The 27,550-nt window shown below is 33.0% G+C and overlaps 1 protein-coding gene and 1 non-coding gene across 11 annotated transcripts in view; both read left to right on the forward strand.

Moving 5' to 3' along the window:
- The window catches only part of KIF13A (kinesin family member 13A), a 262,629-nt gene that overhangs the window by 56,659 nt on the left and 178,420 nt on the right, over positions 1 to 27,550 (forward strand). The window lies entirely within an intron of this gene.
- LOC141503620 (U6 spliceosomal RNA) lies at positions 14,768 to 14,874 on the forward strand. The gene has a single exon (XR_012472965.1). It is a non-coding gene; the product is annotated as a U6 spliceosomal RNA (small nuclear RNA).

The raw sequence follows: 27,550 nt of genomic DNA on the forward strand, positions 1-27,550 counted from the left end.
TGTCTGTCTGTCTGTCTGTCTGTCTCTCTCTCTCTCTCCTTGCTTTCTCTCCTCTGATTTCTGGATTTCTGCTCGCTCTCTCGCTCTCTCTCTCTCTCTCTCTCTCTCTCTCTCTCTCTCTCACAACTAAATCCACATGGTCTGACTAGGAGACTTGACCAATATGGCCCCAGCTCAATGTGACTGGATCTATTATAATCTAAGCTTCTCTTTCTCTCTTCTACGCTTCTTCTCTTTTTTCCTTTTCACTTTCTAACTTGATTACTCCTTTCCCAGTTTATAACTACCAATATGACTTCAGCTCCATGTGGCTGGATCTATATTGATCTAAGCATCTTTCCTTCCTTTTTCCTCTTAAGCACTTAAGCCTTTTTTAAACCTCAATTTCTGCCAATCAGCTTGGCAGATTTAGTAGCCTATTTTCCAACAGTTTAACCTGTGAGCCATTTGCAGTTTACCTGTCAATTACTTTAATGTAGTAACTTGTGAGCTTTCTGTAATAACATGTGAACTTTTCAGTAAGAACATAAGAACTTTGCAGTAATCTGTGAATTAAAATCTAAGCCTTTCTTACCCTCTTGAATCAATGTTGGTGAGTTTTTTCACCCCAAACAAACTCCCAGAAATCTATCTTTAAATTCCCTTTCTCTGAGGCCATTTTTCCATCATCAGTATCAATGCTGTTAGGTTATACAGAATTTTTCTTTTTATTACATTAATATATGTTCATAGCATAATAAAAAAAAATCACTAACAGTATTTTAGGAAACATTTCTCAATTGAAAATAAATTGAATGGGGCGGCTAGGTGGCATAGTGGATAAAGCACTGGCCTTGGAGTCAGGAGTACCTGGGTTCAAATCCGGTCTCAGACACTTAATAATTACCTAGCTGTGTGGCCTTGGGCAAGCTACTTAACCCCATTTGCCTTGCAAAAACCTAATAAAATAAAATAAATTGAAGACACAGAGACCTCCACTCTCCATGATACTCTGATTCAAATATAATGGTGTTTAGGCATAGTACAATTCAGGTTTCTTGATTTCATGCTTGCCTACAACTCCACCCAGGGAGTTGGCAGCAGCTTCTGGTTATTGTTTATCAAGAATTCTCTGAGGGAGAAGCTAGATATCCTACTGATATTGTTCATCCTACAATAATGGTCATCCTGACAACACTATGAAGCTCCCTTTCCATTACTATGACTCCAGGAAGTTAAAGTACTAATTGTCTCTGTGAATGTCTCATATCCTTTATGTATGAAACATGATGTATTACTAAGGAATTTGTGCAGTCTTTAAGCCTGTCACTTCACTGTGTGCTTATTCTACACTAGTAAAGAAAGGATCTCTGATCCTTCTCCTAGTATCCTACCTGTCTCTTCCTTATAATTATTTGTTATTTGTTCATGGTTTTCTTAAATTGTTTCATGTAGGTCCATCAATTTAATGCAATAAATGTTTATATATAGGGGAGGCTAGGTGGCGCAGTGGATAAAGCACCGGCCTTGGAGTCAGGAGTACCTGGGTTCAAATCCGGTCTCAGACACTTAATAATTACCTAGCTGTGTGGCCTTGGGCAAGCCATTTAACCCCATTTGTCTTGTACAAACCTAAATAAACAAACAAACAAACAAATGTTTATATAAAGTACACAGGTAAAACACTGCTACGGAGTTTCTTCTTCTCTTTTTTGTCTTCCTCCTTCTCTTTCTTCTGTTCAGCCATATCCTATTAAAACCTTGGCCAAAGTATCTAAAACTGGATTGAATTCAGATCTTGATGACTCCAGACCCCATGCTCTATCCCCTATACCACTTTGCTGTTCCTTAGGCAAGCATGTGGCATAAAAAAAATGAAAGAAAAGGAAGCTTAAAATACAACAAAAGTCATGAATCTTGTACATATGATACAAAACAGTGTATGAGAAATGTAAAAGTATAGTTCCCTAAAAAATTGCTTTTTGCAAACTGTTGCTTTCATAAGTTCAAGAAGGGAGAATCATTCCTGAATTAAATTTTGAAGGAAGGGAAGGTTTTTAATAGGCTGGAGAGGTGGTGGTAGTGGGTAGAGTATGCTGGGAAAGTTCATCCCAGGTTTCAGAAAGGTATGAGGAAAGTCATAAAGATAGGAGAGGGCAGGATGAGAATGAAAGATAATTAAGTAGACCAGTTTAACTGAAATTAGCTTGCAAAAAAGATGAATGTTGAAAACTATTTTGCATGTAATTGAAAAAATAAAATAAAATAACATTCCCCCAAAAAGGTTTTGAGTTCCACATTGTTCTACCTCTTTTCTTCCCTTAACCCTCCCCATTATAGCAAGTAATCTGATATAGATTATGCATGTATAATCATATTAAATGTATTTCCATACTAGTCATGTTGTGAAAGAAGAATCAGAACAAAAGGGAAAAACGATAAGAAAGGAAAATACCATAAAAAAAAATTTTTAAGTGAAAATAGTATGCTTTGGTCTACATTCAGATTCCATAGTTTTTTGTCTGATTGTGGATGGCATTTTTCATCACAAGTCTTTTAGAATCGTCTTTGTCATTGAACTGCTGAGAGGAGCTAAGCATATCATAGTTGATCATCACACATTGTTGCTTGTAATACATGTAATTATCTTCTAGTTCTACTCACTTCATTCAGCATTAGTTCATATAAGCCTTTTCAGATTTTTCTGAAATTTACCTGTTCATGATTTCCTATGGAACAATTGTCACAACTGGTTCGGCCATTCCTCAATTGATGAGCATTCCCTCAATTTACAATTCTTTTCCCACTACAAAGAGAGCTGCTTTAAGTATTTTTTGTACAGGTAGATCTTTTCCCCTTTGTCATGATCTCTGTGGGATACAGACCTAGTAGTGATATTGCTGGATCAGAAGGTATACACAGTTTTATGCCCTTTGGGCATAGTTACAAATTGCTCTCCAGAATGATTGGATTGGTTTACAAGTCCACTAACAGTCCATTAGTGTTCCAATTTTACCACATCCTCTCCAACATTGATCATTTTCCTTATTTGTCATTTTAACCAATCCTGTAAGTGTGAGTTGTTAGTTCAGAGTTGTTTTAATTTACATTTCTCTAAACAATAATGATTTGGAGCACTTTTTCATATCATTATAAATAGCTTTAATTTCTTCATCTGAAAACTGCCTGCTCGTGTCCTTTGATCATTTATCAATTGGAGAATGACTTGTATTTTTATAAATTTGACTCATTTCTCTATATATTTTGGAAATGAATCCTATATCAGAAATGCCAACTGTAAAAATTTTTTCCCATCTTTCTGCATTTCTTCTAATCTTGGCAGCACTGATTTTATTTGTTCAAAGCATTTTTAATTTAATGTAATGAAAAATATCCATTTTGCATTTTATAATTCTCTCTAAAATTGTTTGGTCATAAACTCCTTCCCTCTCCTTAGACCTGACATAAGCCTAATTGACTTTTGCTATAATCCTTTATGTCTATTACGTACCCATTTCGACCTTACCTTGGTAAAAGGTGAATTGTTGGTCTATACCTAGTTTCTGCCATAATTGTTTTCCAATTTTCCCAGCAGTTTTTGTCAAATAGCGAGTTCTTATTCTAGAAGCTGGAGTTGCTGGATTTATCAAACAGTAGATTACAAGTAGTCATTTACTACTGTTTCTTTCATACCTAATCTATTCTCCTGATCCACAACTATGTTTTTTAACCAGTACCAGTAGTTTGTTGTTTTGGGGTGTTTTTTTGCAAGGCAAATGGGGTTAAGTGGCTTGCCCAAGGCCACACAGCTAGGTAATTATTAAGTATCTGAGACCGGATTTGAACCCAGGTACTCCTGACTCCAGGGCCGGTGCTTTAATCCACTGTGCCACCTAGCCCCCCCCCCCCCAGTACCAGTAGTTTTAATCACCGCTCCTTCATAATGTAGTTTTTGATCTGATATGGCTAGACCACCTTCCTTTGCATTTTTTTCATTAATTCCCTTGATATTCTTGTTATTTCTTAAATTTCCAATTATGTCTAGTACAACACATTGAAAGTGGGTGGTCATAAATACTTGCCCATTGGTTTTTTGTTGTGTAATAAAAAAAAAAGAAATAGAACATTGAGTAAATTAGATTTTTTAAGGTTTCACAAGTGTTATATTATAAACATTTGTCAACATATTCTTTTCAAGGAAGTCTTATTCAACATTTTATAATTTCAGAGGATTCCCCAATTCATAGACTATAGTTAAAGGTCATATTCCATCTAGACCCCAGAATAATTAGGATTACAAATAACTGAAAGAACAATGGAAAGACATGGTGAGGATAAACAGGTTGTATCAAGTTGCCAAGTTTGTCTTGTTTTAATAAATAACAGACTTTATTGATAATAAGTATGACTAGAAAATGTAATATACTGGTTCTGTAGTGAAAATGAGGAGCACAGTTCCATTGGTATATTGATTCCACTATGTCACTACAAGAGTAAGAAAAAGATCTCTATTTTTATCTAGATTTCCCCTTATAGATTGATAGCCAAATAGTAAGAATCACACAGATGAAGAAAGGTTTAAGAATTTGTGATCTGCATCTTGGAAGAAGTATTCTCATTAAAATAATCAAATCCATCAAAGCAAAATACTCTTATAAAATATTCTTCCTATAAGATATATATCTCTGTGAGGTAATGTTGTTTTCCTACCCATGTATTGAAATAGGAACTACGATTACATTAGGAAAGTCAACTTTGGGAGCTTCTGGTGATTCAGTTCTGGTAGAAGAATGAGTTTAGAGGGTTAAAATCCAAGATGAATTTTAAAACATTATTGGAACAAGTTTTGGGATATGATATGCACTATGTGTTGATCTCTACAATTCAGTTAACAATTGCTTTTTAAAAAGTAAGTTAATGAATTGTACCAGGCAGATGTACCATCTCTTGACAAGTTGTTTTGTTTGTAGAAGAAATGCTTTTCATTTGAGTTACTGGTTATGACATGAGATGGCTCTGGAATGCTCACATAGTCATATTGTTTGTAATGGCAGCATTTAACTGTTGTTTATAGTATCTACACTGCTGCTATGTGAAACTTTTTCTTAACATTTCCATTATACATTCCTAAATTCAAGTTGCATAAGTTGGTGTTACCAAGCTTGAAGTTTAATATTAATGACATGAGTATCTTCTTTCAGTCTCATATATGTTTTTTTTATTTTTCTCCTCTTTAAAAAAAGTTAGGGTTCCTAGGCTGTGAATGTTGATTTATTAAGTTACATGTAAGTTACATGTAATACATTTAAGTGTATTATCTTGCAGATAACATTTATTTTATGTAGAATGAAAAATAAAAAATCAATTTAGAATGGAAGATAAAACCATTACTTTAAGGTCTTAGATAAAATGATTTAGAAAGTATATAGAACCAGCAAAAAATAAATTTAAAAATCTGACATGAATTATTTACTCTGTCAAACTCCCTTCTTTATTATATAATGTATTGTGTTTAATTGTTACAGAGTGATGTTTTATCTTACTCCAAATTTCTTTTTACCAATCCATGTATTCCAACCTGAAAGTTAGGGACTAGGGACTAGTGCTGAAAGCCTAATTGTTGGGCTTTACAACAGTTTAGAAAGTGTTGCATATTCTTGTGTAAGTAGAATGTTAGGACATTGTCTCTCCCTTTTTTAAAAATCTGGATTATGATGTGATGGTCATTAATTTGACTGCTACAAGGGAATCACCTATGTGAAGGGCTGGGTTTTCATGTGTTATCTATTTTGGATTTACCAACTCTTTTGTGATTCCAGAAATGATGTGTTGAGTTCCACAGTTACTACTTTAACTATTCTGTAGGAGATCATATATATGCTTTCCTTTTCTAATGAAGGTATAGGAAAATAGATGCTCATCTTTTAGCTTAGAGAAAATTAAACTGGTATTTTCCCAATAATTTTTTGTTAAGATACTAATAAAAAAAAGCCCCTCAAATATAGAAAAGCACAGAAATGGATATACACAACTTATCTGAACTAAAAATATGATATTGACTCAAACAGTTTATAGAACATCGAATTGGTGATTATGTCTTTATCTTGTCTGAGGTAGAGACTAAACAAGATACTCTGCTTTCCAATTTGAAGTAGATTTTGGATAGTACTGCACCTAAGACTACTGAGTGCTCTAATGTCAATTCCATTGAGTTCAACAAAGATCTGATAGGTTCCTACTGTGTACAAGACACAGTTCCTGCTCCCAAAGAACTTATTTAATACTGGGAGTGATGCAACATATATAGTGATGAGGAGTCATAGCTTTTTCTTCACCATACAAATTGTTTTGATTACAAAGTATATGCTTTCACTCACTTCAGGAATAAATATATCAGAACTAGTTAGTTTTTGCTTACCTATAAATTTGTATTGAAGGAAAAGAAAAGACCCTTAAATGTGTAAAGATAGGAAGATGTCTATGTTTTGGAGCTTTGGGTAGTTTTATAAAAATGGATGTTTATTTTTAAGGGATAATAGATTTTAATAAAGGGAATAAATTAAATTAATTTTTAAAATGTAGAGACAATGACCATTTAAATCATACTACTTTTTTTGAATTTCACTGTTTTTATAACAAGGAGCTAGAAAGTATAAACCATTTGTACAGTGATGTCACAAATATAAAAATGATGCTAAAACAAGAACATTTTCTCCTTTCCTTTGTTTCTTTTTTAAAAAATCTCCTTTTTTAATTGCTTTTCTTTGATGGGCAGCACTATTTTTTGCTTTGTTCTTAGGAAAATGCCTGGCATATAAATAGGAAATAAGCAAAATTGCTTCATAAATACTTGTTGATTCGACTCTATAACTGGTTTTGTGCCCAAAAATTCCTAGTTAATTCTGCAAGCATGTTCAAAAGATGGCATCCTCAATGAGTAATTCTTAGTCTGTCAAATAGTATTTTTTCTTTGAAAAGTTATGCTCTGGCCAATCAAGTTTTTATAAGGGCTAATTTGGTGCATAAAGCATTATTTAGCTTCTGCTTTAGTGATGTTTTCAATACCTTTGCTTATCTCTAAACTAAACTTAGATTCTTGAGATCTAAAGATGTCAGAGGAGAAAGGATGTCCTAGAAATTTGTCAAGAATAGTCTTAAATGAGGGGCAGCTAGGTGGCACAGTGGATAAAGCACTGGCCCTGGAGTCAGGAGTACCTGGGTTCAAATCCGGTCTCAGACACTTAATAATTATCTAGCTGTGTGGCCTTGGGCAAGCCACTTAACCCCATTTGCCTTGCAAAAAACCTAAAAAAAAAAGAATAGACTTAAATGTACAATCAAATATTAGAGGAATATGCTAGTTTCTCTTGACTTAATTTCTTGGTCTATTTCTTTTCTTCCGGACTTTACTCGTAACTCTCTGGTTTACATGATACTCAATTAAATATATTTTAGTGTGGATTCTTTTACAGCATAAGGGTTGTTTCTCAGTTTTTCATCTGACTATTTGACTAATTCATTTTTATTTTTCATCTGGGCATTTCTCTGATCATATTTTTTTTTTTGCCATTTCTCCTATGTGCTTCTTTATTGAAGATATACTTAATTGTACTTACAACCATTTTGTACTTCTTTGCTTTTATGTACCTTCATGTTGATTCTTTTGAGACTGATATTTTATGACTTGTAACCCTATAGTACCACTAGAATAATATCATATATATATATATATATATATATATATATATATTAATATGCACCTTAGTTTCAGGAGAATTTTTTGAGCCCATAGAATATTGAACCCACTCTTTTCCTATTCAACTCTGAACATAAAGGGATATAAAGGAAGGTTCCCAGTATGTCTATTTGAACCCTTATGGGAAGACTTACAGGAAGATCTAGAGGAGATTCACATAAGTTGTTAATGAGTTGTTATCTACATCCTTGAAGAAGTACTCATAATAATGAGAGTATATCATTGAAATAATGAAGTATTTCCAGAAAAATATAAGAATTTTCTTAAATACCTTCAGTCTCTCCTGAAAGAGGTTTCTACAATATCAATTTGATCTTTTTTTAGATCTTCTTGATGTAGAGTTACTAAGAACCTTCATTATTTTACCTTGCTAATAATTGGCTAAGAAAAATTACAAGGTCTATCCTTCTATAGGTATAGGGGTATGTTTGGTTGATTATGTGGTATAGAATTCAGTGTTAAAGCAGTAGTTTTTTTAAGTAGTGTTTAAAAAAATTCCAATTACATGAAAAGATAGTTTTCAACACTCATCCTTTTGCAAGCTTTTGAGTTCCAAATTTTCCAACACCTTCTTCCCTCTTAACTTTGACAGCAAACAATCTAAGTTGTACATGTATAATCAAATGATTTGATCATATCTCTTGTTCTTAGGAAAATGCCTGGCATGTAAATAGGAAATAAGCAAAATAGGAAATAAGTAAAAAAAATTAGAACTAAGGGGAAAAGAAAAACATGAGAGAGAGAAAAACATAAAAGAAGTTTAAAAAGTGAACATAGTACCTTTCCTCAGCATTCAGAATTCATAGTTTTTTTCTCTGGATGTGGATAGTATTTTGCTTAACAGATCTCTCAGGATTGTCTTAGTTCTAAACTGTTGGGAGGAGTTGCATCCATGATCATTACAATCTCTTTGTTAATGTGTGCAAGAACTTTCTTGTGGTTCTGCTCATTTCATTCAGCATCAGTTAGTGCAAGTCTTTCTATGTTTTTCTGAAGTCATGCCCCTCACTTTTTTATAGAACAATAGTACTCCATAACATTCATATACCATAACTTATTTAGGCATCCCTCAATTGATAGACATCCCCTCAATTTCCAATTCTTTGATACTATCAGAAGAGCTGCTGTAAACATTTTTAAACATATGGGTATTTTCTCCTTTTTTATTATTTCTTTGGGTTATAGACTGTGTAATGGTTTTACTGAACAAAAAGTTATGCATGGTATAATTGCCCTTTGGGCAAAGTTCCAAATTGGTTGTATGAGTTTACAATTCCACCAAGAATGCATTAGAGTCCTAGTTTTCCCACATCTTTTTGAGCATAGATCATTTTCCTTTTTTTTGTCATTTTAGGCAATCTTGTAGGTGTTTTAATTGGTTTTTTAACTCAGTTATTTTTAATTTGGATTTCTCTAACCAATAATGATATGAAGCATTTTTTCATAATGACGATAGATAATTTTGATTTCTTCATCTGAAAGCTGTTTGTTTATATCCTTTAACCATTTATCAATTGGAGAATGACTTGAATTTTTATAAATTTGACTCAGTTCTCTATAGATTAGAAATGAGTCCTTTATCATAAATACTAGCTGTGAAACTTCTTGTTTCCCATCTTTCTGCATTCCTTCTAATCTTGGTTGTATTGGTTTTGTTTGTGCAAAAGATTTTTAATATAGTTAAATTATCCATTTTACATTTTATTATGTTCTCGATCTCTTCTTTGCTTAATACAGTCTTTTGTCAAAGATTTTTTCCCTCTGAGTTCTTTAGGAAAAGTTCTTGTGGCAATTTATTAACTAAGTCAAATATTTTCTCTAGAATTTGGTAATAAATATAATTACAATTACATATATTCATATTTATGATAGGAATAAATACATATGTATTTAGCATCTATGTCTTCTAGGCTTAGTTTACCAACAAAAAGTGAAGGGAAAGGAAACAGTTTAGGTCTAACTTTTGTATAGCATTTCGAGTAACTTAACAGTAGTACTAAGTATATGACTATCTACTTGAACTGAATCCTTTTCTTCTTTTGTGGTCAACTTCCTCTTGTGTTTGTTATTTTTCTTCTTTCCTTTTCCCCAGAACTCACCCTTCTATTTTTACCCCAGTATTTCTTCCTGATATTTGTACACTATTATGTTCTTTTTTAAAAGGATTCATTTTTTGTAATGTTCTTTACTATCCTTTGAGACTTGGGCAGAAAGGAGCTACTGATCTCAAAAGAAACTTAAATTCTAAGCAGGTAACCTAAGTCATTCTCCCCATCCACCAGAAATATAGGTTGATTTGACAGGTCCTAGAAGCCAAGTTTTTTTTTAATTTATTTTTATTAAAGATATTATTTGAGTTTTACAATTTTCCCCCCATCTTACCCCCCCCCCCCATGGAAAGCAATCTGTCAGTCTTTACTTTGTTTCCATGTTGTGCCTTTATCCAAATTGGGTGTGATGAGAGAGAAATCATATCCTTAAAGAAGAAATGAGAAGTCTAAGAGGTGACAAGATCAGACCTATAAGATATCTCTTTTTTTCTAAATTAAAGGGAATAGTCCTTGCACTTTGTTCAAACTCCACAGCTCCTTATCTGGATATAGATGGCACTCTCCTTTGCAGACAACCCAAAATTGTTCCCGATGTTGCACTGATGGAATGAGCAGGTCCTTCAAGGTTGAACATTACCCCCATGTTGCTGTTAGGGTATACAGTGTTTTTCTGGTTCTGCTCATCTCACTCAGCATCAGTTCATGCAAATCCCTCCAGGCTTCCCTGAAATCCCATCCCTCCTGGTTTCTAATAGAACAAAAGTGTTCCATGACATATGTATACCACAGTTTGCTAAGCCATTCCCCAATTGAAGGACATTTACTGGATTTCCAATTCTTTGCCACCACAAACAGGGCTGCTATAAATATTTTTGTACAAGTGATGTTTTTACCCTTTTTTCATCATCTCTTCAGGGTATAGACCCAGTAGTGGTATTGCTGGGTCAAAGGGTATACACATTTTTGTTGCCCTTTGGGCGTAGTTCCAAATAGCTTTCCAGAAGGGTTGGATGAGTTCACAGCTCCACCAACAGTGTAATAGTGTCCCAGATTTCCCACAACCCTTCCAACAATGATCATGATCCTTCCTGGTCATATTGGCCAATCTGAAAGGTGTGAGGGTGGTACCTCAGAGAAGCTTTATTTTGCATTTCTCTAATAATTAATGATTTAGAGCATTTTTTCATATTTCTATGGATTGCTTTGATCTCCTCATCTGTAAATTGCCTTTGCATATCCTTTGACCATTTGTCAATTGGGGAATGGCTTTTTTTTTAAATTTGACTCAGTTCTCTGTATATTTTAGAAATGAGATCTTTGTCAGAAACATTAGTTGTAAAGATAGTTGAAATAAACTTTTTGAAGAAAAATATAATGAAATGCAATTAGAGTTGCAAAATTAACCATACTCTTTGTTTTTTATGTCTAAGTCCTATAACCATTTGGATCTTATATTGGTAAAGGGTGTTAGGTGTTAGTCTAATCTAAGTTTCTTCCATGCTAACTTCCAATTATCCCAGCAGTTTTTATCAAAGAGGGAATTTTTATCCCAATGACTAGACTCTTTGGGTTTATCAAACAGCAAATTGCTATAATCATCTCCTGCTTTTGCACCTAGTCTATTCCACTGGTCCACCACTCTATTTCTTAGCCAATACCAAACAGTTTTGATAACTGATGTTTTTATAATATAATTTTAGATCAGGTAGGGCTAAGCCACCTGCTTTTGCATTTTTTTCATTACGCTCCTGGTAATTCTTGCCTTTTTATTTCTCCATCTGAATTTACTTACAATTTTTTCTAACTCATTAAAGTAATTTTTTTGGAATTTTGATTGGTAGGGCCTAGAAGCCAAGTTTTAAGAAAATTCAGAATTCATTTAAACACAAAAAGATTTTAGTGTTTTATGGATCAGTTCAATAAGGAGATTAAAAAGAGTGAGACACAAAGGGAATGAAATATTGAAGGGAGTTAGAAGGTTATTGTATACCAGTACTTGGATGATATATCTTTTGCTTAACCCAGATTTAAACATTTTTAGTCATGGGTCCTTCATGAATTGCTGTGGCCAATTGGTGATCCTCTCTGAAGCTTTTCTAGCTTGGTCTAGATTTTGCCAGAGCTTATATTCAATTGTTAGAATATTAGATAATTTAGAATGGCTTTTTTACCATTAATGAGGTATTGGGTTTATATTTAAGTGAAAGATCTGCTACATAGAAGAAAATATTTAGGTATTCAATAGGTCTCTAGGATAAAGAAGAAGCAATGGAATTTCCGTTTAATAGCAAGGACTTATTGAATTCTGAACTGATGAATGTCACAGGAGATAAATCTCCTTATTGAAGACTTCTGTCCAATTTAATTGTTACTAATGTGTTCCTTTTTTGGTACTGTACAACAAGGACCACAAAATTAGCAAGTCGAGTAACTTTTGATGCTAAATATTTCCAAACCTGGGCCTTCTGGCCAAACCTTTCAGAATCATGTCAGACTAGAACTTCTCTAAGTAGTCAGCTTTCATTAGTAGTAATCCCAACTAATTTGGGTCACTCTTGATCCTTAGGAAGGAGTTCTTTTTTTTCTCCTGGTTTTTATTTTTAATTGATATTGTATTTTATTTTTTCAATTTCATGTTATAAAAGTTTTTCAACATACATACACTTATATATTTATAAGGTATGCATTTTTCTACCCCACTCCCTTCCTACCCCTCTCCCCTTGGTGTCAAATAGTCTGGTAAAAGTTGTATATGTAGATTTGTCATTAGCATATTTACATATCAGTCATTTCGTGTCTCAGGAATCTGGACTAAGGAAAAAGAAAGAAAACCATGGGATAGGAAGGAAAAGCATATCCATTTAGATTCTGTGGTGGGTTTTTTTAACCTCTGAATGTGGATGGCATTGTCCAGAACAAGCTTCCCAGGATTTTCCTGGATCTCTGAACTGCTGGAAAGCTGCATCCTTTATAGCTGGTCATCTTACTATGTTGTTGTTAATGTGGACAATGTTCTCTTGGTTCTTCTCTGGAAGGAGAAGTCCTTAAGAAGAAAAGGAAATGCTCTGTACAAACTATAGACCAACTTGATTTATTATAGAATTTTGCCAGGACAATATTATTTTAAAATAGAATTTCATTCATATATTTTGGTTTCTGTCATCTATACCTACCTTGACATCTTTTCCTTCTCAAGATACAACTTTTCTATCAAAGAAGTTTTAAGCCATGAATCCTCACTCCTATAAAGGAGTAAAGTATTTTTATATCTTCTCTTTGAGGTCAAGCTTGGTTTGTTTTTTTTTTTTTGAAGCATTCAGTTTTGAGGGTTTTGCGGGGGGGTTGCTTTTCTATTTGCATTTTTATTATAGGGCTTTTTATTATTATTAAAGGATCATACCTTGAGAACTAGAAGGGAACTTATAGGCCATTGAGCTAGGATCACACAGCTAGTAAGTATGAGAAGTGATTTGAACCCAAGTTTGGTGCCCCGTGTACTTGCTCTTTACACTGTGCTTGTTGAATAAATAGAAAAAGAATCAATGAATATTAAGTTCTGGCATACCTCTGTAAAGAATTTGAATGCCAGGCTAATTTTAAATTTTTTTATTGGAGAGAGTCCAGAAATTCTGGCTATGATTAGAGAAATGCTATAGAGGGATTTTGTCTTGATTTTATCAATGTGTTTTACAAGTTTCTCGTGCTATTCTTGTGGGGAAATGGAGAAATATCTCTTATTAATAAGACAGTTAGAAGGATTTGAAATTTGTTGAATACTTTTTCAAAGGGTTGATGGTTTGATATCTACAGGCACATAGGTCTGTCCTGGTATGTTATGAGGATTTGTTCTTGGCCCTGTGCTGTTTAACATTTTTATCCATGAATTTATATCAAATTTTCTGATGACTCAAAGTTTGATGACACATTTTATTACAAGAACTAGCCTCTAAAAGAGGTTAAAATGTTAGCTTGACTCTAATATGATGTATGGCATTCAATATGTATAAAGTCTTATACTTGGTTTTAAAAAAATCAGCTTCACAGGTATAAGGTACAAGAAGAATGGTTAGGCAGCACTTGATCTGAAGCATATCTAGAGGTTTTAGTGGATTATCTATTTAAAATCATCAGTATGATAACATAGTGAAAAATCTAATGCAGTTTTAGTAACATTAAGAGAGGGCAGTGTCCAGAGACAGGGATAGTTCTGGTCTATCCTGTCCTACTATGACTACTTTTGAAATAGTTTACCTGCTTCTGATCACCATATTTTAAGAAGAATGTTGTTAATCTGGAGATGTGGCAGCAGAAAGCAATCAAGGTGGAAGATCTTGAGATCATGCCATATGAGGACTGGCTAAAAGAACTACGAATCTTTTTTGTGGAAAAGAGAAGACTTGGGTGATGGGGGAATAGGATAAAGCAACAGTCCTCAAGTCTATAAAAATCAGTATTTTAAAAGAAGAATTAGTCTTTATGTGTTTGGCCACAGTGGGTAGAATTAAGAGCAGTGAGTAGAAGTTGCAGAAATCAGTTTAGATTTGATGAAAGGAAAACTTCATAATGATTTTCTAGAAATGGATTATACTAATTTGGCAAGTACTAAATTATTCATCTTTGGAACTTAATCTTTGAATCAGAAGTTAAATGACCACTAAACTGAGATGTACATAGAATTCTTGATTAGATGGTGTTTGAATTAAATGACTGTTTACTCCTTGCCAGCTCTCATGATTCTGATTGTTTGACCCTGAGAACAGAGATTCGGTTTTGGCATCACCTTGACTTATCAAATGCTTGCCTATTTGTGTGTGTGTGTAGAATTATAAATCAGTTTGTACAGAGCCGAGCATCAGGAATGATTGGTAATCAACCCAAACTTCTTGATCTACTACCAGAGGGTAGAAATATCTTTATGGAACTCAAAGCTGAATGATTGCCTTCCAGACACCAGAAGATAGCCATTAGATTTGACTAACTAGTGCTCGCTTTGGCAGCACGTATACTAAAATTGGAATGATACAGAGAAGATTAGCATGGCCCCTGCGCAAGGATGACACACAAATTCGTGAAGATTTGACTATGGGAATGTAGTATATCTCTTATCTTTAGTCTCCCTTCCTTTTCCTTTTTCTCTCCTTCACTTCCTCAACAGTCTTATCCCTCTTGACTTGTTGGCAGGTCATAATCCTATTATGTTGCCGTCTTAAGGAGCTAGATATAAGGGGCACACCCAGTGGTTAGTTTTAAAATAACCCCATGATTAAGAAGAAATAGCTTTGCAATTTATTTTAATATTTGGAAAAATTTATTTGTATCCATTTGCCTGTCTACTTCCTTGCTTTAATGAACTACGTATTGGCTGAAATAGGGAGAAATCATTTCATTGTGCTGCTTTTGCTGTCTTGGAAAACAGGTCTATATGTAAGCATGTATTTTCCACCCTTATAAACTGGGTAGGTCTTTCCTTTTTGGCATAGATTCTCCCTGGATTTTTAGCAGAATTAATTTTAATTTGTTTTGCTTTTGTATCATTCTATCTGCCTTTTGTCACAGATTTTTACTAAAGGAAGAGAGGAGTCACTGCCCTACTTCATCTTTTCTTCTATAATTAAGCAGGAAAAAAAGCACAAAGATATTTGAATATTATTAGGGGCAGACTTAGTTCAGATTCCACATTGGAATGAAATAAGACACTAATAGGCTATTCAACAATTTTTTTTAAAAGGACGCTGACTTAGCCATTGCACAGAAAAGATATTTAAAATGCATACTCAGCACTTAGCTTGAGTAGACATATCTCCTTTATCTCCCTCTCAGTCAAACTGGAGTCTAAAGAGCCATAGCTGTACATGAGTGAACTTTTTTAAGCCCTTAGGTGACCAGAAATCCAACTAAAGCGGCTAGTGGCTACTAGGAAACTTGAAAACATCCAAGGACCAGTTAAATTACCTTTCAGGGAAAAACTAGTCTAAATTCATTAGGAGAAAGGATTAGAACACTGCTTCTACCACACATGTCTAACATTAAGTGTCCTTTCATCCTTTGCTTGTGAGAATTATATTTTAGCTTGTGTGTGAGCCACCATTCCCCTAGCTCCTGCCCTTGAGCAGTAGTATAGTGAGTTCATAATTATTTACAATACTTGGTGTTAGGATAGACATTGAATAACTAAATAAATTCCACAGGTAATTATGCTCAAAAGGAGGACAACAGAATGGAAATAAAACATCTGGAAAACTGATTATAGACTCAGTAATAAGTCCCTGAATAATTGAAAGTTGGCTATATTCTCTGTCAAGATAAGAGAGAGAAAAAAATAGCCCACCCGCTCAATTTCTGTAAATTACACATTTTCCTTAGATTCTTTGCCTTAAAATTTTACAAGAAAGCAGAAACTTAAGGTGCCTTCTGCATTCATTTGTTTTATTCAAGCTATTCTATAATGACCACTATAGAAAGTGATACTTCATTCATCCTTCATTTTGGGGAGGGGTTTTGCAAGTACAATAAAGCTATATCCCTTCAAGCCCCAATTAAAAATTTTTTAACCATTTTGATGTAAATCTTTCTAAAATGTTAAGCATTTACATTATTTCAAAATTAGGAAACCAGGGTGTTAAATGTAACTTAAGACATGCTTGATGACTGAATCTTCATTATCAAAATTCATTATCATACCATATTAAATAACCTTCTTTCCTTTTTGTTCCTCCTTCTCCCCAGATATTTATGTCATCTGTCATATATACTCAACGGCTGATTCTTAACTGTGATGGGTTAGCAAAGGAAATCATAAGGTCATATACTTATAGCAGTAAATGATACATAGGTCATATGGTCTGGCACATACATTTTCACATGGAAATAGAATTAGCCTAGGTGAGGTGAATAAATTTCTCTTTACTACTATTTCCTTTTCCTTATTTATTCTCATTCTAGGTTCTGTAGTGATCAGGGAGATTATTCTCATTTTAATTTCTTAAAACTAAAGCATTTCTCCAATCAGCTCTGAACATCCACTCCCAATTTATTAGATTTTTATTTAACAAATTGGGAAAACTTCTTTCTCCTTAAGCATTTTCAGATTTATTTTTCCATCTAACTCCTCTAATGTTCCAGGATTAGATAAACATCAAGGTTTCTGGCAATACTATTTATTATCCATGTAAAAATCAATAAAACAAAGACAATAATAATCAATTTTTACTGCATTTGCTATAAGAATGATCACAGCCAGAGCAATCTTTAGTAATCACATCCTCTGAATTCACTTCAGCATTATCCCACAATTCACTTTTCTCAGGATACCAATTAAAAGTCTTTCCTCATCTTTGTTTGCAAGATAAGGGTTAAACTCATTTCTCCCAGGAAATCTGTTCTCTTTTTCTATATCCTTTATTCTGCCATTGAACTCACAGCTTCTTCATGAACACAGGGAAATTGTCACTCCAAGTATGATGATATCTACAGTTTTTAACAAAGACTGTTGAAGCTGGTTTTAAATGGAGATTAGGAAATAGAGATCCTAAAGGTTTAATAACTTGCCTAAGGTCCATATGTGTAGTAAGCAGCAGAATTAAGAGTATTACCCAGGCCCTCTGATTCCCAGGTCTGGCAATCTTTACAATGCATTTCCTTTTTAATTTAAGATTGAGATCCTAGATAAACCAATTAAGACTGAATAAGGATGTCGAACTAAAATGTATAGTTTAAGTGGGTGGGTGAATATCTAACTGATATTTTTAATACTTTGAAGCCCATTCTAATCATTTGTTTGTTGTTGGTTTTGCATTTCAGAGTCAAAACTACTGACCTCTTCAATTTAAAAAACATGTTACTTTGAGGTCCTGTGTTGAGGTACAAAAGAAGTCAAGGGCCATGCCTTTAAATAATTTAAAAATGCATCAGTCCTGTTTTTTTCCCTCCATGAGAGAAATTGCCAATAACAATAGTTGAGTTTGAGTTTATATAATAACTTTTCTTGATCAGAGAAAAAGGTGCTTCACACGTAAAAACTCATCTTCAGAATTATCTCCCAAAACAAGATATAATGGAAGAACCTCATTTTGTCTCCATCTCAGTTAATATTTAATTTATCCCTTGACTAATCCATAAATTTTCATTTGGTTCACAGTCATATTTCTTTCTTAAAATTTATCTTTCTAAATTCTTGATTTAATTAACTTCAAGTAAAATGAACATTTCTATATATTAAATAAAACATAAAAAGAGGATTGTTTATGAAACTTCATATCTCTTATTGTATGCAACTTGATTTTCTTTTTTAAGTTATTCATTTCTTCTTTGTTGACAGTATTACTTCTCCCAACTTAAAAATGTCAGACTGAAATTTTGAATTTTGAAAGGACCTTAGTCATTGCTTAGGCCCACTCTTTTTTTTTAAACAGATATTGAAACTGAACCATTAATTGACCTCTACAATTTGATGACTATCACTTTAAAAAGTTTTTTGCCTAACCCAGTTAAAATTTACTTTAAAATATTATGGAAAAGATAATTAGGGGTTTCCACTAACCAAATTAGTGATTAATGGAAATGAAATAATTTTCTATTGTAATAGATTTGCCTACTGGACATATAAATGTTGTGCTTCCTTTGCATATGAAAATGGCACTTTCTATCACCAAAATATGATTTTTAAATTGTTTTCCTTATTATGATATTCTCCTTTGTGAAAAATGTCATACATTTGTCAGTCTTGTTTATGTAAAAGGGTTAGAAGATAACTGACTTATTAAAGTCAAGACTTTAACAATTTTAACAATAGCATATACTAAAAGAATATACTATTTCATATGTGCTAGATCTTACTTTTCTCTACATATATTAAGTAGGATAACTAAATTTTCAATGGAGTCCTACTATTCTATTAAAAAAATTATAGAGACAGCATTGTCTGCATCTAGAGTAAGAGGAATGATAGTTTTGCTACTTACATATTTGTAAATCACTTTTGACTTTTAGGGCTCAGTTTCTTATTCTGGATAATGAAAGAACTGTCTAGCTTAGCAGTTATGGAACTTTTAAGAAAATCTCAGGGATAATGCAGTCCAGTCCATATATGAATGGGAATGCCCTCTATAATATATTCCCAACAAATTATCATGTAGTCTTTGTTTGAAGAATTGAAGGGGGAATATGCTACCTCCTTAGAAAGCTCTTTCCTCTTCAGACATTGTACTAGTGGTTAGAAAGAAGAGATGATGTCTAATTAACCCTTTTGATAAATCCTATTATTTTAAAAATGGAGGGGAGGCTATTTTAATTGTAGCTTTCTCCTCTTGGTAGTTCAGTGTCAAATTGAAGGTAGTTGGTCTCAAGCAGGTTTCCCCTAGAATAAATTTACTTATGAATAAGGAAAACTAAAATTTAGAGATGTTCAAAGTGTTGAAAGAATAGGATGTCATATCATAAACATATGTTGTCTAAAATTGATTAGGCCTGTAGCAGATGAAGATTAAGCATAAATAAATGGAACAGCAGAAAAAAAACCTTTAGATTTTTTGCTTCTAGTTTATGATACTGTAGTTTAAGAATAGCTTAATTAATTTGGTATTTTAATCACTTTTAGTTTATTTTTCCATTTTTATTTCAGATGTATTTCAGTAGCCTCTAGTCAAAACCAGTTTTGTAACTATTAGTTTGTGCCAACTAACTTGAAATTCTGTGTGAAATTGCCTTTAAAATATTTCAAAACCAATACCTCACATTGGAATGTTGTTTTCTAGAATTTAGTGCAAGAATTCCCATTGGATCCTATTACCAAGCCAACTTAAACTTAAGTATTTCTAATCCTTGGAGACTAGTACCTCACCAGTCGAAACTGATAAATTTATTAATCTTTTAAAAAACATACTTCATATTATTGTATCAACTACTTGAAGCTGTGGATATTTAATCACCACCAAAGAGAGGGAAAAACACTAGACTGCATACTTGTAGGTCTTGAGAGGTCTAACCCCAATATTTCTGTATCCTTCATTTGGTTTGTGCCATAGGGAAAATGAGACTAGTAGACTAGTCTATGCAAGTGTTCAGTGATCAGGCTTTATAGTAAACGTTTTTAGTTAGTATAAGTTGGTTTCATTTTTTGATAATCTGAAATAATTTGTATTTCCAGTAAATAATGTACTTTTTTCTTTATAAACATTAATGTTTTAAGTTTGACCAATTTGAGGTCTCTTTTTTTCCTTAATATCTTGAGTTTTGAAATAACCAGAATGTGATAATTGGTGAATAGAACATGAGTAGTGATATTAGAAGGATCTAAGTTTTAATCCAGCCTTAAGGACTTGTGTGATTTTTGTCTGTGTTTCTGTTTCCTCATCTATAAAATGTGAATAACAACTGCCTCACAGGATTGTTGAGAGTTAACATGTGTAAGTGGTTTATATGCCTTAAAGCATTATATAAATGTTGTATATGTCAGTCATTTTTCAACTGTGTCTGATTTTTTGTGACCCCATTTGGGGTTTTCTTAGCCAAGATACTGGAGTGGTTTGTCATTTCCTTCTCCAGCTCAAAGATGAACTTAGACAAATAGGGCTAAGTAACTAGTTGAATTTCAACTCAAAGATGAATCTTTCCATTTCCACTCCTAGCACTTACCTACTTCATCACCTAGCTACCCATATAAATGTTATTTTTACTATTTTTATTACTATTATTATTACTAATAATTGATTTAGGGAAGAATAACTAGGACATTCATTCATTGTAGTTCTTTGTGAATGGATATGTTGACCATTAACTCTTAGCATGAGACCTTAATAAGAACCTGTAATGTCGACTGAAATGGATTCTCATATATGAAATACATGCCATAAGAAATTTAAACATGTCAAGTTTCATACTAAAAATAGGAACCCTTCCCTAATAAAGGAACAATTATTTATGGGTATTGAAGTTTAATAATAGTACAATTAATAAATGCTCATTGTTATCGCTATATTTATTTTTTGATCTGGATATGTTATTACATTAGTGTAGGTAATTAAATTGTGAGATAACTCTATGAACAAAGATTAGCAAACATTCAAGATTTTGCAGTTTAGAAAGGCCTCTGAGGCAGTACAAAATTAAGTGACTTTCTTAGAGTCATACAGCTATGTGTATCAGAAGTGGGACTTAAACCTTGGTATTGCTCATCTTAATGTCTGCTTTCTATCCAGTATGCTGTGCTATTTCTAATAGTATTTACTAGATAGTATAAATATTGCTGTAGTTATAATCTATATAATCTAAATTTGAATAATTTTCTGAGAATGTTCCTGTTCAGATTATGAAAATATATTTAATTCTCACTAGTGCTCTTTATAGCCTTATAAAATATATCTATTAAGAAATGATAATTTTGTTAAATTGATATTGCTTCTGTATTAATGTAGCAGTGGTTAACCTAATTTAAATTCCTGATGAACTCATTAGCCTGGGAATTGTAGCCATGGTGATTATAGAACTGGAGAATTTGTAAATGTGGCCAGGAACTAGCTCCACAGAGATGGGAACCCCAGAGAATGTAATACCTTTGCATTATCATTGACTCTCAGATTGGTGACTCTGGTTGCTGTATTAGTTTAAGGATGCTACACTGTTAAGTTGTTTTTTTTTTTTTAGGTTTTTCATGCTGTTGGTTTTAATTAAGATTTTTTGATAGTACAGAGGAGAAAAGGGATGGCATAATAATGTATATGTAGCTATATTTGTCATTAATGAAATACAGATTCATTTAAAATAATTATTGAATTGAATTTATAGTTGCTGAACTGACGTTAAAAGAAGTCTTTATAAGCAAAAAATCTGAGAACCACAGAACTAAATGATGTTTAAGGTCTTTTTTTAGCTCCAAATTTGCATTCTTATGAAATCACACACTGAAAGAAAAATTGTTTGAGATAGTCAACAATCTCTCCTAGCATTCTTCTAGATTCAGTTTCTGTAAATGAATGCATAATTGATTGAAGAGATGTCCCCAAAGTATGTGAATTAATAGATTCATGAACCTGCTGGTAGTATGCTGATAGGACTATTGTCTTCGTTATGGCAGCCAGCATGAGTAGTCAGATAAAACAAGGTATGTAGATCTCTAGTAAGATAATTGGGTCTGTCTCATATACTTTTATAATTACTTGCTTCTATTCACTAAATAAATTAAACATTATCTCCTGGACTTCTAAATAGGGCTAGGGAACCTAGTATCTAGAAAAGTAACAAGGAAGTTTTGGAGAATAAGTTGAAATGTTGAAAAGTCCATTAGATAATCTGATTGAGTTTTGTATCTTTGAATTTTTAACCAGGTTTGAGTAAGAGAATACAAATACAGTAAAGTAAAGGGAATATTTTGCAGAACAGTTACAAGTTGAAAATAGGTGGATAAAACCTCATTTTTATATCTTAAGATTCTCAGGCTGTAATCATAAGAATTGACCAGAGATAAAGGACTCAGGATCTTGCTATAAGAATTAGAAGGCTAGACAAATTATACTGTAACCTGTAGAAGAGATTTGTCAAATCACAGTCCTTAGGTCAGTTCCGGACTGCATCCCAAACTATTAAAACACAGAAAATACATAGATAAAACATAGACAATGTTAATTTGTGGCTCAGTATACTGCTTGCAGAGAATCATTTCTATTTGAGTTTTATACCACTGGTGTAGAGAATGTGCTATTACTTGTGTTTCTCCTGGTAATCTGTAATACTTGTGGGTATAGGAAGTGTGGCTTAGTCTCTGCACAAGAGGAGAAAGTGAAAATCTGAACTGACAAGCTCTATACCACAGAAAGGAGTAGGCAAAATGTAAGAAGAAAAGTGGAAGAGTTTCAGCGCTTTATTCATGAAAAGAGTAGTAAACTGGAATTTCTGATATCTGTACACTAATGAACAAACAATGAGAATTAAAGTGGAGGAGGGAACCTAATGAAAAGAAGTAAATTTGACCCTTTAGGTAAAATCAATGTCATGGAATTTGACTAGAATTTGTCTCTAGAACATAATACTATTATTCAAAAATAACAAAAAGTGGGAGTGGAGTGACAGTGGAAAAAAATAAACTACAAACCAATCATTTCTCATTTGCTCCATTTTTCAATTTTGAAGAGAATGATCTTTTGTCTGGAAGAATAGCATAAAATTAGATAGTAGGCTGTGAAAATCCAAGATGATTGAGGAGACTTATCAGGCAGCATCTTAGTGCCCTTAATGATTTTAAAACTTAATGAACAGACTAATTTCTAGAACATTCAAAAACTTTTTAGATGTGATGCTGAGGTTTTGGTGATCTTTGAAGAATTTTAGAGGAAGGGAGAATTAACATAGTATTAGAAGAGGGCAAAAGTATTTACATTTTTAAGAAAGGTGGGGGGATAAGGCTGGAAAGTTTGATTTTTATTCCTGCCTAATTCTAAATATATATTAAAGGAATGGTCTATCAGCTCTTAAAAAGGGAAGCTGGAATTTCTAATAGCCAGTATGGCTTCATCAAGAATAGGTTTTATCACATAGGATGATGGATAGAATTTTGGACTTGGAGGCAGAAAGGTCTAATTTTGAATTCTGCCTCTGACTTTCCCTGTCTTTGTGACCATGTGCAAGTCACTTAATCTCTCTGAGTCTCAGGATTCTTATCTTTAAATTAGTCATAAAAATAACTGCTATATCTACTTTAAAAAATTATGTGGCTCAAATGAGATTGTATATGTAAAGAACTTTGTATAAAGTTCTACATGTACTGTTATAGTCATTTCATTTTTTTAACACAGTAACAAGACTGGTAGGATATTGCATCCTGTGAATATACCATACTTTTGATAGCATTTGACAGAGTTTTTCAATGTTATATTTGTGGCAAGATTGAGATAGTATGTGGATCAGAAGATAGTACATTTAGGTAAATTTGCAGTTGGTTGAATAATAAGACTCAAAGAGGGTTCATTAATAGGGAGTGCCCTAGAGATCTGTCTTTGGCTTTGTGCTCTTAAAAATGTTTTTTTTTTCCCAAGTGGTTGGATAGAGACATAGGTGACATCTTTGTTAAATTTGTAGATTATGTAAAGTTGGGAGAAATAACAAACACATTGTACAGCAGAATCAGGATTCAAAAATAACTTGACAATCAGTTAATAAATGTTTATTAAGTATCTAACTGATGCCTGTGCTGCAACAATGTTCCAAAATCAGTAATATGAAAGTCAAGCTGTAAAATTATATATTTGAATTTTAAAAAGGTACTTCACACGCAAGATAGGGGAGTAGATGTAGCTAAACAACAGTTGCTAAGAAAAGGTTCTGGGTTCCTGCAGGAGGAATGTGGTTGGATTAATGACCTTTGTATCCTTTCCACATTGTGTGACTCTAGGTTTTTATGAATCCCCTTTGAATTTGATAATAAGATTCAACTCTTTTGCATGCAATTAAAAATTAAAGTACTTGATAGTTGTCTCTTCACCTGAACAACTTATGATTGTACTTTTGGATGATTTTATGACTACATAAGAGAACTGAAGTTGTACTTTGAGTTTTAATCATCCATCAAATATGACTTAGTGAATATTTCCTTTGCTATTTTGGTGCAGTTTTATTGCTTATTTTATCACTCTGTCCTTTGATGCTTTCAAGTATAAAGTCCTCTAAAACTGCATTACATAATGAAATAATTGACTGTAAAAATTTAAATATTGGATCATATTGTCTTGAAAGATTTATTTTTACCTTTTAAAACATTCACCTTTAGTCCAAAGAACTGTTAGACCAGCTGTGTTAGCACCCATTTTGCTGTTCAAGGAGTTTTATTTAATTTTTCTTCATATAGTTAGGTATAACAATGTTAGACTAGATGTTTAGTGTGAAAGCTGATATTTCAACATTCCTTTATTGTGTGCATTTATATATCTGCTCTTGTCAACTTCTTTAAAATTTTTCTTGATTCAGTTGTTTAGTTTATTCTTTTATAAAGGGATATCATATTTGTCACCCAGGCTTTCCTTGACTTTCTTCCCTTCTCCATACTTATACTCCTACATGTTTAGTATGCTTAGTTCCCCTAAAAGCTTATCTTGTCCTATTGGGAAAAGACATTCCACAAAAGAGAAAAGTAAAACTGAAGTATGTTTAGGTTTAGGGCTGCTTTTTCTCTTAATATTTGCTAAAATTTTTTAAAATGAAGTTGTTCTTTTCTAGGTTGATTTTGAATGTGATAGAGGGAGTCTATGTGGTGGTGTAAAAAATATGCTGGACTTGAAGACTAGTTAAGTCTTGATTTATTCAGGTACTAAGTGACCTGACTTCTAACCTCTAATTACCTGTTGTGTAGAATATTATACTAGTCAATTCCAGAAGTGTCTTCTAGTTCCAAATATGCTGTTCTTTTCATAATCCAGGAAGATTCCCCCCTGTGGAAAATTTGAGGCAAATTCTGTCAATGATTTCATTATTGGGATAAAGTCCCAATTTTATAAAGAAATAAAACTATACACAATTACATCACAGTTCAAAGTAAGTGCAGTTGATTTTTTTTGTCTGTTTTGCTTGAATTAAAGAGGGGAAAATGAATGCAGGTATGACCAAACAGATAAGTCATTTTTTATAAAGGAGTTTTAATTCTCAATATTTAAGGAATTTGGGTCATAATTGTAATTAATGAGGAAATACCTAACCATTTCATTTATTAGGAAGTAACTCTAATGTCCTAATGATTTGGGGAAAAAACATAAATTGCAAGATAAAAAATTTTTATTTAATTTGTAAATAACCCCAATAACTTACTAATAGGATGGCTGTTCCTATTGGGCACAACTTAACTTCTTAGATTTATCAATCACATTGGCTATATCACCCTCATTTCCTGTTTCCCCTTGATTTTCTAGTGGCACTTATTTTTTATCTCAGCAATTGCTGAAAATCCAGCTTTGCAAAGATATGAAATTGAAAGTGAATAAGTTGGAGAAGTTACTGAGATAGCTGAAAGTACAAATGAAGAATATATCTTCAAGATTATCATTGAAAGGAATGCAGTTCTATCTAATGTAGAAATCATGTTTTACCTCTTTTCTTAAGCTAAAATGTCTCATGTTATTATGTTTCCCTAAACAATTTAAATAGCCAACTTGTGTTTGGGAACCCAAGGACATTCATGCATCAAGTGTAGCAGAACTAGTGAAATCTATGTACTGTAAGTATAAAAGATCTGTACAGAAATTGATGTATGACAACTTTGGTAAACCTATTTTGGGGGGTACTTACTATGTTTCCAGTTGATTTCTATGGGAATTTTAAATCTAGTTAACTCTAATTTATTTAATTGCTAAACATCTGTCATTAAGAGCAAAATTTTTTCATTACAAACCACAAAAGTGATAGAATTTGAGCGAGAAATCAGTGAAAGTTAGAATATTTGGAGAAGTCTTCATGGAAAAGTTGAAATTTGAATTGGGCCTTGAGATTTAATGAAACTGAAAGGAGAGGAAAAGGCATTATTTATGATTGGGTAGAGAGAGTAATAGCAAGATCAAAGACTTAAATGGAAATGAGCTTGAGGTTTTCATAGAGCAATAAAGACATAGGATATCTTTGAGTAGAGTTATCTAAGTAAGGCTTATGGAAATCCGTTATGGCAAATTGGTAATATAGACTCTGCTTGAAGTCAGGATCACCCAAGTTCAAATTCTGTCCCATATTCTTTGCCTCAGTTACCTTATCTCTAAATTGAGAGGATGAATTTGATGACTTAAAAGGATTCTTTGAGTTCCAATATGTTCTAATGATCCTAGTGACTAGCAGAATATAATATAGTAAGAGACAGCTTAGGTGGCTCAGTGGATAAAGCACTGGTCCTAAAATCAAGAAAACTTGAGTTCAAATGTGACCTCACATGCTTAGTTGTGTGTGTTAAAAAATCATTTAACCCTGATTGCCTCTGAGAGAGAGAGAAAGAGAGAGAGAGAGAGAGAGAGAGAGAGAGAGTATTGCAGAATTCTTCAACTCTACATTCTCCCTCCACCCTAAATCAGGTGAACAAAAAACTTTTTTTGATTGCTTCATTCCATTACAGAATTCCAAATTCTAGAGAAATGAAGCTCACCTCTATATGGCATTAAAAACTAGACTTAGATCTAATAGTTATTCTTAAATTATAGTAACTCTTCAAATTTGAAGTTCAGGAATGTATGTGGTTTTGTTCACTATCTTGTCATCAGCTCAATAAAGATGTTAGTCACTGAGTCTCTTTATGTAAATTAAGTGTGTCTGGAGAGGGTGTTAAATTTTTAGGCTGCCTGATTATGATTTAATGGGCACGATGCTGCAGCAGCTTACTTTAGCCACCAGGGCTTTAGGGTGAATGGAATTTACCAGCGAATTGACACAGGAGCACAGTATTTTCTAAAGTCCTAATAACTTTATTTATTATTCTCTACAGAGCCGCCAAATGTCTGCTCACTCAATTATTTGTATATGAGATCCATTTTGTATTTAATAATGTGTTGTCTTTCTGATGAGATATATTATATTGCATAACTGTATTAGTATTAGCAACATTTTTCTTTTTTATGTGTTTCAAAGGTTGCCCATCAATCTTCAAAGGAATCCCTTCTTCACACTTGACTTAGTCACTCCTCACTTGAAGTGTGAATGCTCTGCTAATATATCGAACTCACACCTAAAAAAATACTTTGCCGTGTAGTAAATTATATTTATGTTATAAATCAACCAACAAACATTTTATTAAATATAAAATCTATACTAG

Source organism: Macrotis lagotis, chromosome X, assembly GCF_037893015.1.
Source record: "Macrotis lagotis isolate mMagLag1 chromosome X, bilby.v1.9.chrom.fasta, whole genome shotgun sequence".
Taxonomy (NCBI): Eukaryota; Metazoa; Chordata; class Mammalia; order Peramelemorphia; family Peramelidae; genus Macrotis; species Macrotis lagotis.